Source organism: Vulpes lagopus, chromosome 8, assembly GCF_018345385.1.
Source record: "Vulpes lagopus strain Blue_001 chromosome 8, ASM1834538v1, whole genome shotgun sequence".
NCBI lineage: Eukaryota > Metazoa > Chordata > Mammalia > Carnivora > Canidae > Vulpes > Vulpes lagopus.
In genome coordinates this window covers 24,236,659-24,252,235 of record NC_054831.1, presented here as the reverse complement: position 1 = coordinate 24,252,235, position 15,577 = coordinate 24,236,659, and positions in this window count along the sequence as shown.

Here is a 15,577-nt window from a genome sequence, read left to right as displayed (position 1 = left end):
ACCTGAGTGTGCACACTCACGTGGGCAGCCAGGCAGCCCCTCTACCTTCACACTCGGTGCACTGCCATTTATAAAGCGCCCTGCCATTTGGTATTTCATGTGATTGTCATGGCAATCCCGGCATAGGTACGGTTATGCCCCCTTCACAGGTCCTGGAGCTGATGCTCAGGTGGGGCAAAGGAGTGGAGTCAGGTGCCATCGCCGGTAAGCAGACGGGGACCGTGCCGAGGCAGGGCTGTTTCTTGGCCTGCTCCCTGGGGTGAGCATCCACACAACCACAGCTGAGCCTCAAGAGCCCAGGTGCAGCCCAGGAAGGTACCAATTCCACCGGCAGCAAGCCCACCTGCCTCCCGGCTGAGGGCACAGGGCCACCTGGGCCGCCAGGCCTTCCTTTGCTGTCCTCCCAGATGGGCGGTCTCCTGGTTGTGGGATACCTGGAGATGAAGAGGCGGGTGAAGGGAGAAACTCAGGGTCCACACCTTTTCATTTTATGCTCTGCAGGGCTGGCTCAGCCACGTGCCTGCTGTGTTGCTGTGTGACCTTGGGTAAATCACTTTCCCACTCTGGACTTCCACAAATTAGGAGGTTATACTCAACAGTTTCCGAGGGGAAGAATGCCCTGCCTCTCGAAGCCTGTGAAAGAGAAGCAAAGAAAAGAAGGGAGTTCCCCTCCATTCTGCTCCTGGCCTCAGCATGGAGTGGTCTCTAGGGAAGTGGTAGTGGTGGGGTGTGCCCTGCGCAGCGTCACCCTGAGCAGAGCTGGAGCGGTGCCTCTGACACCCAGGCCCTGAGCATCTCCTACCACATCAGCCCATCCTGGCTCCGCTGCTCTGGGCCTCTGTCATCAGGCTCAGCCTCTGTCACCAGGCTGCACATGAGGCCCCTGGACACCTGGTCTGACCCCGCTCCCACGTAGCACCCCGCCCCACCTCCTTAGGACTCAGCCCCACCTTACCCACATCACCTGATCTTTCTACCTCCCTGCACAGGCTGTTGGGCTGGACAGGATGAGGTAAGAGGCTGCTGTCATCTGAGCCTAGCCTGGCAGGTCCTCATGTAACCCTGACGCAGAGGAGCAACCCTCCCCGTCAGGCATGACCCGGTGCAAAGGCTGCAGCTGGTCTCCAGAGGGATGCTGGGGTTCCTCCATGGTCCTTGGAGAACCCTGGGCAGTGTCCACTCCAGGCCCTCACCACTATCACTCACTGGCTATCACTCTGAGCCTGTCCCCCTCCAGTCCAACTAGAAGTTCCATAAGGCCTGGAAATACCACCTTTTTGCTTAAACTTTCACCTACGAGGTAAAGCTTAGACTTTTCAGAGGACATTCAGGCCCCACTCCCCTGGCCAGCCTCTTGTGCCCTGACTCACTCCCTGTAGCCACCCTGAGTTCTGGGCACAGCAAATTTCCAAATCGGACTCCTTTCCTCACACGGCAGTGCCTTTGCATAGGCTGTTCCCTCAGGCCGGAAAGTCCTTCTCCACATCTTTGCTCTGTGGATTCTTCCTTCAAGTCTCAGGACCCAATTCAAATGTCCTCCTCCCCCTCAGAGAGCCTCTTCCACGCACCCTCCACCATCCAACCTACCCTGTCCCAGTCCTTACCCCAACCAAGTTCGCAGCCCCAACTTCTTTTATTTTATTTTAGTTTAGTTTTATTTATTTATTTATTTTTATTATTTTTTTAATAAATTAATTTTTATTGGTGTTCAATTTACCAACATACAGAAAAACACCCAGTGCTCATCCCGTCAAGTGTCCCCCCCCAGTGCCTGCCACCCACTCCCCCCCACCCCCCGCCCTCCTCCCCTTCCACCACCCCCAGTTCGTTTCCCAGAGTTAGGAGTCTTCATGTTCTGTCTCCCTTCCTGATATTTCCCACACATTTCTTCTCCCTTCCCTTATATTCCCTTTCACTATTATTTATATTCCCCAAATGAATGAGAACATACACTGTTTGTCCTTCTCCGATTGACTTATTTCACTCAGCATAATACCCTCCAGTTCCATCCACGTTGAAGCAAATGGTGGGTATTTGTCGTTTCTAATGGCTGAGTAATATTCCATTGTCTACATAGACCACATCTTCTTTATCCATTCATCTTTCGATGGACACCGAGGCTCCTTCCACAGTTTGGCTATTGTGGACATTGCTGCTAGAAACATCGGCGCAGCCCCAACTTCTGCGTATTCCTATCACACGGCATCTCTGGTGCAATGAGGCAATCTCTGTTTTTGAGCCTCTATCCTCCCACTAGTCTGGGAACGTGTTTATCTCGCAAGGCACCTTATTTATCTTTGATTCCACGGGGCCTACTTTGCGTCGGGCACATAGTAGGTGTCTCATCAACATCTGTTGGGTGATTGAACAGCTACGCAGGGGTTGGATACTTACAGGTCAGTTCTCTGACTGATGTTTGATCTTACACAAGTCGCTTTGTTTTTCCGTGACTCAGTTTTTCTTTGGTACTGGTTCATGTGAAGAATTTTCAGATTATGGTAATAAATAGAAGCAATAGGAATAGCTCAGGAGATGATCAATGGTGAGATATAAATTTCTAAGACAATCACCTCTTGGTGATCCCTGGAAAAATTTAATTCTACATTGGCTCTCTGCCACCTCCTAGCCCGCCTTCATACCCCACCCTTGGCCATCAGTCAGGAATGAAAACTATTTGTAATATTGTCCCCACCAGAGCAGATTAGGAAGAAAATTGGTACTGCATCTGGGAAGATGATATATATATATATATCATATACATGTATATATATTATATGTGTATGTGTGTATATATATGAATGCATAGCATTTATTAGTAGTATTACATAGCATTATTATTAGTAAGGAGCAAGCTGTTAATTTTTTTTTAAGATTTTATTTATTTGTTCATGAGAGACACACTGAGAGAGCCAGAGACACAGGCAGAGGGAGAAGCAGGCTCCCTGCGGGGAGCCCGATGTGGGACTCGATCCCAGAACCCTGGGATCACGACCTGAGCCTCAACCACTGAGCCACCCAGGTGCCCCACTGGCTGTTAATTCTACAGTAATAAGGATGCTAAGTTCACCTTGGAAGTAAATTTAGCCCTTTGGTAAGTTACCTTTCCTGAGCCTAATTTAAAAAACCTTTTATTATTTCCTCCATTAAACATGTTATGAGATATATACAGAAAGCTTGGAAATACATAGATACAACAATAGAGAGAGAGAGAGAGAGAGAGAGAGGTCCTCTCTATAATCTCCGTACAAAGGACACCTGCTGTTAACATTGTGTTGTGTTCCTTTCAGATTTTTTTTTCTAGGTATACGTGCATGCTCACATAAGTATTTTTAAACTCTATTTTAGACTCTTGGGATTACGTTGTTTTGTAAACTCACATTTTTGAAAAGCAAAAATGTAGCTTGACTATGTTTCAGCATCCATGCATACCTCTTCCTGGATGATGAACATTCTGTTGTGGGCTCTTCTAGAAGTTGCTTTTCTGTTCCCCATCTTCTCAGACGCCATGAACACCCTGTGGTTTGCTGAAGAAGTCCGAGTTGCCCTAAACGAGGACCTACCTCTCGTGCCAGAATGAGCAAAGTACACAATCGCCACCTGAAGACACCTGAAGGGTTTCTCAGCCTTCAACTGGACCCCTCTTTCCAGAAGCACAGCCACCCTAGGACTCCCTCCTGTGCATGTTCCCCAGGAAGTGTGCGGAGCTTGCTTTCTGGTGGTGTGTATTAGGAAAATAAGTAGGCACGGTTTCCACCTTCTAAATATGGGTTATATTTTCCCACTGAATGTCAGTTTTCAAACAACACGGTCCTGTATCATGCAGCCCCTTCCCCATGCAACCAGCTGCGAGTCAGCTCTGGTGGGAGCGGCTGCTCTGGCATGGGGAGTGCAGGCTCAGATCTGGGCAGCAAGGGACACAGGGATGCCCACTTTCATTGCCATGCTGGGTGCCTGGGAGGGAAGTGACTTGTCTGAAGTTTGCTTAGTGAGTCAGCAGCTTGGCCCAGCTGCCCTGAGAGTGCTGGGAATCGGCCGGGGCCCTGGGCTGCCAGGCCTCAGCCTCTGACGTGCATAGTCTTGCTCAGGGCGGAAACCTCTCTTCCTGGGAAGGCGGGGCAAAGGCCCTGGGGTATGCCTGAGCCTGGAGATGTCTCCCTCTGCTAGAAACTGCCCAGGGTGCTTCTGGGTGGTATTTTCCCATGTGCGTCTTCTCCGTCCAGCCAGACCGTGACTGTGCAAGACATGGTCTTCCTGTCTCCTGTACCTTTCCAGATTGAACCCCTGCCAGTGCATTGCTGCAGGGGAGAGAAAGTGTGCACATGGGGTAGAGACTTGGACCTGGCTCTCAGCTCCCCCACTAGCTAGCTGTGAGAACCAGGGCGAGTCACCTCATTTCCTCGAGCCTCAGCCTCAGTTTCCTCAGCTGGAAGAATGGGGATATCGAGACCACCCCTTGGCCCTGCCTAGGGCGGATAGGTGGATTGAAATCTCATGCTGTCATCTAGTGACTCAAACAGGCACTTAAAAAATGAGCACTGCACCTTATGCTTCATCTTGCCATGGCCCACTTGAGAATCACAGTGGCTCCCTACCCTGGGAACACGGCCTCATATTTAGGGTTCTCTTTCATATTTCTGTCCCCAACGTCCCTCTGCACCAAGACAGGCTTTGTGGAGGGGGCGTGGTACCCCAGTGAACACACAGTTTACAAAAGGACAGAGCTTGCGATGCAAATGCAGCTTCAGACCAGGCTTCCCAGTTCCCCTTCTAGAACTAGGAGGGCAGGAGCACCCCCAGCACTCCTACACAGATATTCTGAGCCCCTAGGAGTCCAGCAGCCAGCCTTACCTGCTATGACCCTGCTGCCAACTCTTTTTTTTAAATAATAGATTTATTTTTTATTGGTGTTCAATTTGTCAACATACAGAATAACACCCAGTGCTCATCCCGTCAAGTGCCCCCCTCAGTGCCCGTCACCCATTCACCCCCACCCCTCGCCCTCCTCCCCTTCCACCACCCCTAGTTCGTTTCCCAGAGTTAGGAGTCTTTATGTTCTGTCTCCCTTCCTGATATTTCCTACCCATTTCTTCTCCCTTCCCTTCTATTCCCTTTCACTATTATTTATATTCCCCAAATGAATGAGGACATATAATGTTTGTCCTTCTCCAATTGACTTATTCCAACTCTTACCATCCACCCTTCTTCCCAGCTGGGAGCCTCAGCTCAGGTTGGGGCTCTGCCCACTGAGAAGCCCTGCCCTACCCTCCCTGTCGCTGAGGCCTACCCTTCTGTGCCCTCCTGCGCCTGCCTGAGTCCTGCCTCTCCTGTGACCAGTCCGCCCCTGCATGCCTAAGCACCTGCCACCCTCATCACATACTGCCCTATGGTGTTTTGGCTTCTCCTCCAGATGGAACCTCTTAGAAGAGAAAGATCAAATCAGTGTGATGGCTGATTTAGGGGAAAGGGTGGAGAGTTAGGGTTAGGTCAAGGTTTGGATCTCAGGAGGTTACCTACCAGCTCAGGCAGGAAGCACAGGTAAGTTCCCCCACACCTCAGAACCTGTTTTCCCATTGTGAAATGAGGGTAATGAGAGAGAGTGCCTGGCACTCGGGAGGTCCTCAGTGTTCAGTTGGAGATGGCTTTTATTGTGCTGTGTCTGCATACTACTCCGTGCCTCACGCATCCCAGGGGGTCCTCAAACGCTCCCCAAATGAGGGAGCACCCACTGTGGATGGGGCAGTAGCTGGTGTGAGTGGGGGCTGTGGGGGTGACGGGCAAAAACTACACAGAGACGCTTTAAGGAGAGTCCAGTCTGAGCTCCTCCCCAACACTGACACCCTCAGCCGTCTCATGGGCTTCCTTCCATGAGAGTCGTCCGTAGCTGCTTGCACAGATCGGAGCACGGCACGTCCAGGGATAGAGACTAGAAAGGGGCTCACAGGCAGAGCTGACGATGGGGAAGGCAGCCTTCCTGCACCCCCTGCACGCCCACCCCCACCGAGCACCACAGCCTGGGGGGAAGAGCAGAGGGGCTGGACACGTGAGCCCTGGGTGGGTGTTTTCCTTGACAGTGGCCATGACAGTGACCTTGGGCAAATCCCTTCTGATCCCTGGGACTCACTTTCCTTGGCTGTACTGTGAGCTGTCTGTGGTGGATCTCTTCAGCTCTAAATTCTACAGCTCCCAGGCCAAGAAAACTTCCAGTCTCAGATAAATTAGTGTCAAGGTAGTATTTTACTCTAAAATTTCAGCTGGAGTGACAGTGGCTATATGGGTGCAGGGGAGATAACCCTTGAGTAATGGCTGGCAGCATTAATCAATTAATTTGCTTATGTAATTAACTATTTATTTAACCCTTCATTTACCTGGTGTTCTGTGCCAATCTGGCAGATCAAATATGGCTAAAATATGTCACTCCCTGTGCCTATTTTCCTACACTCTTGATTCTGGGCTGGGCCTAATACAGCTTTGGCCAATAGAATACAGTGTAAGTGATGCTCTATGTGCTCCTTTTATTTTACTGTCAGCTTCCACTTGCACCTGCTTGGAGCACGGCCGCCATGTTGCGAGAAAAACCAGGCAGCCACACACAGAGGCCCGTGTGGAGGAGAATCGGGACTCTGAGTCAACAGCCTCAGATAAGTTCCCAGTCAGCAACCAGCATCAACTTGCCAACCATGGAGCTCAAGCATTGTGGAAGTGGATCCTTCAACCCGGGCTGAGTTGTCCTAGCTGATGCCTTGTGGAGCAGAGAAAAGCCATCCGCATGAATCCTACCCAAGTGGCAAAATCATGACTTGTTTTGAGCCACTAAGTTTGGGGATTGTTTGCTATGCAGCCATAGATAATGGACACAGACAGAGCTAGTGCTGGCATATGGGGATCCAAAGATGAAGATGTGTGTCTTAGCTTACACTCCTCCCAAAAACAGAACCTAAGACAAAGGTTTGCTTGCAGCATATAGTGTTTTGGGGAGGTGATCTTAGAGAGCTGCAATGAAGACAAAACAGAAGAAGACAGAGAAGGAGGAAAACCAACATAAGCTGGAATGAAGACAAAACAGAAGAAAACAGAGAAGGAGGAAAACCAATATAAGGTGTGCCTCTGAGTCATCCACCACTGTGGGTGACTGGTGCTTGATCCCTCTGGGGCCTTCTGAGGAGCCCTACAGATTTTGTCTCCATATTGTCTACCTGAGGGATGGGAAGGAGAAGCATTTAGCCATGGGCTCCCATTTCTAACTAGCTGGGTTGTTCCATGGGATGTTGAGCCTCCTGTACTTCTAGAATGTGCATGCATGAGTACCATGTGGGTTCCTGATAGTGCCCCGTGCTATGACCTCGGAGAGGTCCCCAGGCAGAAAGCAGAAGACATTTGGCATATGCCAAAGATGAGGTGTTGTTGGCATAAAGTGGACAAAATCTGCATGGAAGGGTTTTTTGTAGCTTTGGCTCAAATCAGAGATGAAGCCATGAGAAGAGGAGGTAGCTCAAAAGAGGTGTCCAGGATGACATGGACCTTTGAGGAGCTGGCTGTCTAGTGCCATATCTCAGCATGTGGTAGTAGATATTCCATGAAGCTGTCAGCCTATCTCAGCTGCCCCAAAGGCTGGAGCTTATTCCTGGCTTTGAGTCTCAACCACCAGCTATCTCCTGGTTCAGATTTTGAACATGAGTGTCCTCCATACACTAAAGACGTCCAGTTCCCTGGGCTCTAAATGGCCTTCCAGCATGGAAGAATAGACGCTGTGGCCTCATTCCATGACTGAGCCCTGAGCAAGAAGATTGGCTTATTACTTGAATTCTGCACCTACTTGAGTTCTGTACCAGAAGCCATTATATAGGGGCACTGGATGGTATACACTTATACAGGGACTGTGTCCTTTGAGGAGGTGGATGAGCCAAGAGCTCTGATCTAGTGGACAGAAGTTCTGGTTGCTTCCGCTAAGGCTTCACCACCTATTAGTCATGTGAACTTGGGCAATCATTTTACCTGTCCAGGCCTCCATGTTCTCATCTGTCATGGGGGAAGCATTCCCTGCCCTGTCTTACTGGCCTCAGTCAGATAATGGGTGTATGCACATTGGCTCAAACCACTGACAGGGGAGAGATACCTCAATGGTGACAAGATAAAGATGCAATTTCTCAATCTCTCCTCTTTCTCTTCTACAACATGCAAAGACAACATGAAAGGTAGTAAAACATGGAGGTGAAGAGTATGAGTTCTATGCTGCCTGATGTTATTTAACCCCTGCTCATCAGTTTTTCCATTTATATAATGATGTAATACTAGTACATACATTATAGGATTGTCATGAGAATAAAATATGTGACTACATAACAAGTACTTACAAGAGTGCCTGGTACACATGGTATGTGTTCAACACACACAGCTTGTCACCATGTGTTACATCCAATTTTACTTGTTTATTCATTTTCTCTCTCCCTCTTTTGGTCTCCCCACTAGATTAGCACTTTCCTGAGCAGTGACTTTTTTTTATTGTTTGGTGTAGTATTCTCAGGGCTCAGAATAGTCGCTAGCACACAATAGGCACTTACTAAATATTTGTGTATTGCGCACCTGATAGTTAATATTATACTTGGCTTGAATTATTTTAATAACCTCCTTCCTGGTCTCCTTCTAGCTTCTATGTCCCTCCAATAATTTTACTCCTCTGCCTAAGCCTTTAAAAAAAATGAGGTATTTTCTTTTTTAAAAAAGATTTACTTCACGTATCTATTTTAGAGAGAGAGAATGTGTGTGTGCAAGAAGGAGAGCAAGAGAGAGAGAGAAAGCAAACACGCAAGAGTGTACCAGGAAGGGAGGAGGGGCAGAGGGAGAGGATCAGACTTCCGTGCTGAGCGCAGAGCCTGATGTGGGGCTTGACTCACAATCCTGAGATCATGATTTGAACAAAAATCAAAACTCAGATGCTTAATGACTGAGCCACCCAGGCGCCCCTGTCCTGGCCATACCTTTGAAAGGCTCCTTTCCCCACAGGTCAGGAGTCCACGCTCTCTCCCTTTTTTGTATAACCCTCCCCTGCTTCATGTGTGGGTTTGTCACTTGCCATTATGCCATCCCTGCCACCAGCTGGCACAGTCTGCTTGCTGTCCTGGCTCCTTCCTTTTCTCCTGCAGCCACAGCCTGTAATATGCTTTTATTTTCATTCTGTACAACATGCCTTCTTCTATTCCCCCTCAGTTAGAATCCTAGTTATCTTTCAAAGCTCATTTCACATTGTCCTTCATTTGAGAACCTCTCCTTGATCCCTCCTATAATACCAAACTTACCCCTCTTCGTATGTATATTTTAGCATTTATCTCCTTCTTCCTTGTGTTACCATTAGATGTGTAGACATCTGCCTCCTGTTCAGAACGCAAGCTCATTTAGGGCACTGAGTCTTTTTTCGTTTCTTTATATTTGCGACCTATCCCAGTGTCTGGCATAAAATGGGCACTTATATGTACCTCAGTAACAAAGTTCCTGTCACTCCAACATTACTTGAGTTCTGCACCTATTTATGGTCTTCATATCTCGCATCCCGGTTGGTATCTTGCTCATTTAGTTGCTTCTTCATGTTCTGCATTTGAATGTGAGCTCAAAGATGGGAACCTTGTCTATCTTGTTTACCCTTGAATCCCTAATGCCTAACAGCGTCCGGTATGTACAGCTGGTCAAGTGATATTTGAGGGATGAACGAATGAATCCCAACTGGCTCTGAAGTGCAATGTGTTTGTGGGAGGAACCTGAGTCTGTTGTGTGGAGTTCCTCATCACTTTCTCCCATCCTTCTTCCACCCTCATTTCTTTTTTCTTTTTTTGGAGGGGGGGGATTTTTTTTTATTGGAGTTCGATTTGCCAACATATAGTATAACACCCAGTACTCATCCCGTCAAGTGCCCCCTCAGTGCCCATCACCCAGTCACCTCCACCCCCCGCCCACCTCCCTTTCCACCACCCCTCGTTCTTTTCCCAGAGTTAGGAGTCTCTCCTGTTCTGTCACCCTCACTGATATTTCCCACTCATTTTCTCTCCTTTCCCCTTTAATCCCTTTCACTATTCCTCATATTCCTTGTATGAATGAAATCATATGATGATTGTCCTCCGATTGACTTACTTCACTCAGCATAATACCCTCCGGTTCTATCCACGTTGAAGCAAATGGTGGGTATTTGTCGTTTCTAATGGCTGAGTAATATTCCATTGTATACATAAACCACATCTTCTTTATCCATTCATCTTTCGATGGACACCGAGGCTCCTTCCACCGTTTGGCTATTGTGGACATTGCTGCTAGAAACATCGGGGTGCAGGTGTCCCGGCATTTCACTGCATCTGTATCTTTGGGGTAAATCCCAGCAGTGCAATTGCTGGGTCATAGGGCAGGTCTATTTTTAACTCTTTGAGGAACCTCCACATAGTTTTCCAGAGTGGCTGCACCAGTTCACATTCCCACCAACAGTGCAGGAGGGTTCCCCTTTCTCCACATCCTCTCCAACATTTGTTGTTTCCTGTCTTGTTAATTTTCACCATTCTCACTTCCACCCTCATTTCTAACACTTTCTGACCCTGTTGATGCAGGTCAGACCTCTGGAGGCCCAGCTTCTGCTCCAGAGGTGGTGTTGTTTTTTTTTTTAATTTAGTGAGAATATCCCTTCTAACAACATTTGTATATTTGAAGTGATACTAGTACCTCAGAAACAATTACTTGGGTCTGTCCTGCTGAGCTTCTAAAAAGCTGAATTTCCAGCAGTATTCACAATATTGAGAGATGGTTCACCTTGAACAGAATGAATTTCTAGAAGCTTTACTTTGATTGTCTGAATTAGATGAAAAAAAAGTGAATTGTTATTGAAATTACCAGATTTTTTTCTATTTATGCATTTGATTCCACAAATATAAAACTGGCATTATTTCATCATATGTGACGTTCTTCTCTGGGTGATGCTATCAAATAAACAGCTACCACTTCGCTCTTAGCATGTATGCAAGAGAATTTGGAATTAACAAATACACTAAGCAGAGTTCTCCAGAAAAACCCAACCAATCAATAGAAGATCATATGTCCTCGTAGAAGAGATGCATTATAAGGAGTTGGCTCACATGATTCTGGAAGCTGGCAAGTCCCGAATCTTCACAGCTGATGTCTCAGGCTGGCAGGCTGCCGTGGAAACAGAAAGAGCTCATGTTCCCTTTCAAATGCTGTCAGGCAGGGGGCATGCTCTCTTACTTGACGGGAGTTTAGTGTTTCTATTCAGCCCTTCAACTGACTGGACGAGGCTCACCCACATTAGGGAGAACAATCTGCTTTATTTAGCTGGCCGATCCAAATATTAGTCTCATTCAAAAACACCCTGACAGACACGCCCAGAATAATGTTTGATCAGGATTCTAGACAATGTTTTTAAAGTCACTAATGACCTTTGAGTTAGATGCTGATGCTTCCTGAGCAGCTCTGTGTCTGCTTTTTATGTAGTCAGTGACATCACCATGGTTCTCAGGGCAGATGGTAAGTGCTGATAACCATTTTGTGCATGTTACGGTTTTGCCATTAACTTTATTGAAAAAGGGAAATGTATTTACATTTTCATGACTCATGCACTCTTTTTTTTTTTTGGAGACCTCGTTGGTACTGAAGGTTTACTGAAAAATGAAAGGCAGTAGTAAACACTAAGATAAATAGCTGTAGATTGATACCACACAGTAAGTGGAAAAGTCACTGAAGCAAGGCTGCTCCCATGAGTGTCTATGAAGCCTGGAGGAAGACAGCTGCCTTCGTGCCTGTCATTCACTCCTACTGTCCCTCCTGATCTGGGAGCCTGGTGGCCTGTGGCTTCCTGTACCTTGCAGGCCATGGCACACCTGGCAGCCGCAGAAACACTGAGTCTGTATCTTCCACCACCACAGCGGGGGAATGACTCTTGTCTGTGTGCATTTCAGCATCTAGGGAGAGCTGCATGCAGTGTCCCTGAGAGGGCTGCCGTGGGGTGGGAAAGGGTTGGAAGGCGAGGCGGGTCAGCCTTCCTCCTCTTCCAGATTTAACCCAGAGTTTAAGTGAAAACTCGTTCACTGCACACGTGACTCACACACCAAGAGATGCAACTGGGGCTGAAGTGGAAGTACAAGCAAAGGGATACCGATCCGATCTTGGCTTCTTTTAAAGCAATTCTTAATAGAACTCCATTAAACAATGACAAACTTGGGACAACCGGTACCATCCATGACAAACAGAATGTCTGGTCACCTTACCTCCAGGTGCTTTATTCTTGGGCTCTAAGTGATGCTCCCATCTCAGCCCTGGTTTTAGGGTAGTTCCTCTGTTTGAGGTTTCCACGTCTGGTGGTGTCAGTGTCCTGGGGGCACAGGTGGGGACGCTGCCCTCACACAGTAGACTTGAAGTCCTCCAGGACTTGCGGCAGAAGGCTGCTCAGTGGTCCTCCCTGGGGTGGGCTTGAAGGAGGGGTTGCCCAAGGGGACCACCCATTTTCTGGTCTTACCTTGATGTAGAAAGCCCAATTTTAGCTTCCAGTGTGTATGAGCCTGAGGCCTCCACTCCCATACCCTTAAATCCATTTGTTCCTGTAGCTTCTTTCATTTTTGGTCCCTTGTAACACCCTATCTCCTTCCCAAATGCAACTCAGCTACCCATGAAATAGATATTGAACAAGTTCTGAAACCAGGACATCTTTGTGTTTGAGCAGGAACTGGAGGAGGCAGAGTACTTGGGGTGTCCCCCTCCTTCTTGGACACCAAGGCCCCAGGCCTCCTCTGCTTGTCCTTGAGTAATGTACACCAAATGATTTTGGAAATCAGATGGGTATAGGGTGTTTATATCCCTTGTTAATTGTAGAGAATTTTTTTTAAAAAGAGAGTGCACACAGGAGCAGGAGAGAGGGACAGAGAGGGAGAGAGAATCTTAAGCAGATTCCATGCCCAGCGGGGAGCCCAATGCAGGGCTCCATCTCACATCCCTGAGATTATGACCTGAGCCTAAATCAAGAGTCAGATGCTTAACCGACTGAGCCACCCAGGTGCCCCTAGGGAGAACTTCTTGAGGTTGAACCTTCTAGCACAGGGCTGAGCCTACTGGAGGATTCCATAGGCAAGGCAGGGCAGGAGAGATTCCTATTTCCATCACATGGTCAGACCTACAACTCTGCTTTTGGCCTTGGCAAGAGGAAGGAGTGTTTCATATCTGAGAAGTTTGGTAAGATTCTCAATACCTCTTTGGGCAGAGAAAGGAAGTTTCAGGATTTTCCTAACATTTTTTCATTCATTCATTCATTCATTCATTCATTCATTCTTCCTTCTCTCCCCAAACATTTTTTAACATCTACACCTAGCGTGTGGCTGAAACTCCAGCTCTGACTCCAGCCCTTCCACGTTAGGGAGAAGAGCTGCCCCTGCGGGGAAGGGAGAGCCCTGCAGGCTGACTGTGTGGTCACAGGGCTGCAAGAGCCACTTTATTCCCCTCACAGCCACTACAGGGAGCAGCCATCTCCTTGCTGGAGGCCTGGCTTGTGCTAGAGGAAGACGCTGGCCAGGCTGTGGCAGGAGTCCTCCTGGAGAAGTTCCAGGTCCAGTGGGGATGACCTGTCTATAGCTCAGGGTCTGAGTGGCCTGAGATTGAAACGGTTCAAAGCCTCAGGGGTCCTGCAGGTCTATCTGGGCACTGGCAGGACAAGGATGGGACCTTGGGTATGGATGAGATGGTTGAGCCCCCATCCACGTGGGAGAAAGGCAAGGCAAGAGGGAGCTATTAATTCTTTTATACTTGATTGACCAAGTCCAGTGTCAACCACTGTTTCCGGCGTCTTGTGGACATGAGAACAGTGCTCTCAGTTTAGCTTCTTCCCAGGCTGGCCAGGGCGCCTGATACTCTCCTGCTCCATCACCAGGGGTCTCCAGCATACAGCCTAGGCAGGAGCAGTTGCCCCTTCCACCTCCCCCCAAACACATGCACATATTCACTATCCCCACACGCACACATTCATGCGCACATACTTATAAGCATACACCCAGGCATGCACATGTGTGCACACACACGTCTCATCCACACAGCCTGGAGGAGTGTTTTATGACCCTGGTCAGGCCTGGGCAAGATAGGGTGGCAGCTCTCATACTTCCCTCTGGGTCGCTGTGGATTCAGCAACACAGGAGATGTGGTTGTTAAAAAAAACAAAAGTGATGTATGAATACTTTAGTAGGTGAGTGGATGAAGGGACGAATACTTTAAGAAAAATCTGAAACTTCTTTCCTTTTTCCAAAGATGTATGGGGAAGCTTATGGAACTTCTCAGATATAAATAAAGCACACTCCTAGCGGCATCCAGGTAAGATGGGAGAGTGGGGTAGTTCTCGTGATGAGGCCCCTTCCCAGCTAGGGGCTTCCTGTCTCCTGGACTTCTCCCAGAGGGCTGCGGGCGGGTGACATGCCTCCTTGGGGGTCCCTCTCTCTACCTGAATCCAGCTTGGTTTCCAAAAGTAGGCTGACTTCGCCTGGAAACATATGGAGCCAGACACACTTTGGTTACAAGACCCAGAAGGCAAATGTGGCGATGGTGAGGTGATGGGTTTGAGATGGGTACACTGCATGGTGGCCCATCCCCTCACCAACAAGAACACGGGGAAGAAGGCAGAGATGGGCAGAGCAGATCTCTGGCCTGGGAAGAGGCAGTAAGTGATAATGTTCTTTCCTCCCTGATCCTAGTGGCCACAGTCTCCTGTCAGGTACATGGCTGTGATAAGCCAACTACAACAGGATTTGTGTCCTTGTCACCATGAGGTATGATGCTATAGGGAAAAGGGCACAGATAGAAGAGTCCAGACACCTGAGTTCTAGTTCCAATTCTCTCCCTGCCTCTTGTGTGACTTTCAGGTGGGTACTTGACTTCCTTGAACCCCTTGAAAAATGGGAATAGCCAACCACGCTTCATCTCTCTCCCAGGGTGGAGGGGACCCTCCCAGGTTAGCGTGGGAGAGAGACCTGACACTAGCCAGCAATGCCCCCACTGACAGAGGGAGAGCTGGGACCCAGAGACAGAAGAGATGTGGACAAGATCACACAGCAGACTAGAGGTAGATCTAGCTTCTATGGCAGCACTGGGTCCCCTGCCTCAGCCTAAGTGATCTAGGTTCTCACAAAAAGAAGGGTTTTCCAGAGAGGCTCTAGGTGGCTCTGGGTCTTCTAGCGGGGAAAACAGCACGTGCACAGCAGGCTACAGGCCATCAGTCCTGCTGTACAAATTGCAGATTGGAAACAGAATTTCAGGACCTGTTCCCACACTAGCCAGAGAACCACTGTGTTAGCTGGAAGTCCTTCCTGGTGCCTGGTGTCACCATTACTCTTATCCACTTAAACCCACTGGTGGTAGTTGTGTCTTTGGCACCTAAACTCAGGCTTAGTCAACAAGAGATGTTTGCCTACCCATGGAGCACAAATTCTGTGCTGAGCAGAAAAAGGCAACTTTCTTCCACCATGCAGGGAAAATCCATTTGGGTTGGATTTTTATGGGGTGGAAGACGGTTTCCAGAAAGAGAAGAGAAGAAATCGGAAGACTGATTTGTTTCTTTTAA